Consider the following 2,500-nt stretch of genomic DNA (forward strand, 5'->3'; position numbering starts at 1 on the left):
TACCATCTTTAATAACCCAGGCCATTATTACTGGCATATCTATCATTAGCGCGTCTTTCGCAATCAACTTCACCCTGCGAGCAGAGCCTCCTTCTGTCTTTTTCTTTACTGAGGAGAAAAGGAGGCTCTGCTCGAATCGCGTCAACTCTTTGAAGACGCCGCAGCCCGAACTTCTGGACTAGTCAATCTTGTTTTCTCGCGTCAAACCGGTTTTTCCAGTGCGAGCGTCAATTTAGTGACAAAACCGATGATTATAATTGAGCCCACTTTACCATGAAAAACCAAGATGGCGGCGAGATCTGGCATATTAGGCTTGGGTTCGAGACTGCATCCTGGCAACATGCAGCGCATACTCAATAAAGATCTTACTCGATTCATGCAGAGTCTTTCTCGAGAACGCCAAAATTGAACAAGGAAAAGAAAGGCTCTGCTAGCAGGGTGAATCAACTTCATCACCAAGGTCAAATTTAAAATTTGAAAGCATCCAGATAATACGGAGCTTACGCAAGGAACACGTCGCCGCCAACGAGAACGTCGCCGTCCAAAATGTTATTTCCCGTTATTGTAATAATTTCGTTGTAACCCAAGTCGTTCGGAATGGAAAGTGTGTATATTCAACATTACAGGAATAAAATTGGTATGAACGGTGTAAGTTGTTTGGGCAGGTTCTCACGTCCCATACACAACCTCAAATTTGGTCAATTCACGTCGTTGTCGAGACGAGGACGGCAAAGAAATGCACCAAAATGCAAAACGCAAGTGCAGGGCGTGCAGGGCTTTTGTTTTTGCTCATTAAACCATTGTTTTGCGGTGTTCTCGAAGCCGTCGTCGCCTTTTTTGCGTAAGTTTGCCATTAATAGACCATTTTACAGTCCTGTGCTCGGTTACCAAGCCTATAAATAAAAACGAGGCTGGAGTTGACCTTGTTTTGATACAAACCTCATTGCTTTTCTTATGTAAAATAAAAACTAGTTAGCATTACATCAACAACATGATTTACATAAGGGTAATGAGGTTTGTATCAAAACAAGGTCCAATCCAGCCTCGCTTTTATTCAAAGGCATGGTAACTGAGCACAGAGCTGTAAAATCAGTGGTCCATTGGGGGTAAAAAGGCAATGAGTTGTGTGCTACTTTGTCACTTCCCGACCGAAGACCGAGCAGAAAACGGCACAGAGATCCAGGAGGCACTCATTTTATTTCGTACCTACTTAATTATAGGATAATACAAGTTGTTTTTTTTTCCTTCATTTTTAATTTCAGGAGGCACTGTTGATGAATGTGAGGTTGACATTGCAGTGGTGATAGTGGTTGTACTAGTTATATTTGCTTGGTTTACTGGATACTTCTGTTTACAGAAAGTCGAAGAAAGAAAATTGAAGATTCAGCAAAAAACAAACACAAGCAGTAACATGAAATTGGATTGCGTTGGCCAATATTGATCAATTTCACAATTATTTTGTTGATGACAATTATCGCCGGGAGGCAAATTAATAAAAAAGAGGTTAAAAAATAGTTACTATAACTTAAGTCTTTTGAACGAACAGCATCACATTAACTCAGCCGGATAATCTTGTTACAGCTCTCGTAAAGGCAAGAGTGAATTAGATAAGAGTGTTTCTCTTTCAATTTGCGGTCTTGCCCCATCCCAGTCACACATGGACTTCTTTTTACGCGCGAAAAAAAAGGCCCTCCACTTTAACCAATCAGGGAAAGCCATCTCACGTGTGTTTGCTTCTAACATGTTTTTTCAGGGAAACGACAACTAATTTTCGCGGAAAAAGGTGTTTTAAAAAAAGACTCATTCGTGACTTTGCTGGGGAGCCCAAACATGCCATAACAACACTCTTATCTAATTAACTCTTGGTAAAGGCTAAAAGGGGCAAAGTTACACACGAACTAACTACACAGACTAAAAAGGTCGGAGCTTATTCCGGTTTAAAGTAGCATGAAGCGACTGAGAGTATTGCTCTTCCCCCTCCCCGGACGGGATATGCAGTCCATCGCAGCCCGCCCCCAGCGGTATCTGGCCGGTACCATTAAAACGTCTGGGTCGAGAGAGACAGTATGGAGCGACGTTTTTTGTAGTATGTTGTAGCTTCCATTCTTTTCAAGTTGAAGTCACTGTTTGTGTTTGTTTTTCGGTTTGGACAACAAGCCAATCACCTTGTACCTTATGAGAGCTGCTAAATTACAAATGTGATACCTTCTCGGCAAGCTCAAATTATTTTTCCTTGGAGAAGAAGGAGATTTTTTTTGTCCTCCACAGTTCCCATTCTAAATACAATTGAGTATCGGCATCATGACGTCATATCATTTTACGACCAAGACTAGATTGCTTTCTAAAAATGCTTTGATTCAATTTGTCTCTGCTCTCTCTTCAAGCAAATAGCCTCTTTTCATTTTCTCAACTTTAAAATTTGTCTTTGATTAAAGGGAAAAAAGGGGCATAGGCCGAAGTGATGATCCCCGTGGCACCGTTCGAGTCTTAACTGACCATA

The 2,500-nt window shown here is 41.2% G+C and overlaps 1 protein-coding gene across 1 annotated transcript in view; it reads right to left on the reverse strand.

Annotated features, from left to right (window-relative positions):
- Positions 1 to 1,186: 1,186 nt before the first annotated feature.
- LOC138005786 (CUB domain-containing protein 2-like) overlaps positions 1,187 to 2,500 on the reverse strand; it is a 19,416-nt gene continuing 18,102 nt past the window's right edge. The window contains exon 10 of the mRNA XM_068851967.1: positions 1,187 to 2,500. This exon is cut by the window's right edge and continues 1,108 nt beyond it. The gene's annotated coding sequence lies outside the window, so the exon portion shown is untranslated.

Source organism: Montipora foliosa, chromosome 6 (genome assembly GCF_036669935.1).
Source record: "Montipora foliosa isolate CH-2021 chromosome 6, ASM3666993v2, whole genome shotgun sequence".
In the NCBI taxonomy this organism is placed as follows: domain Eukaryota; kingdom Metazoa; phylum Cnidaria; class Anthozoa; order Scleractinia; family Acroporidae; genus Montipora; species Montipora foliosa.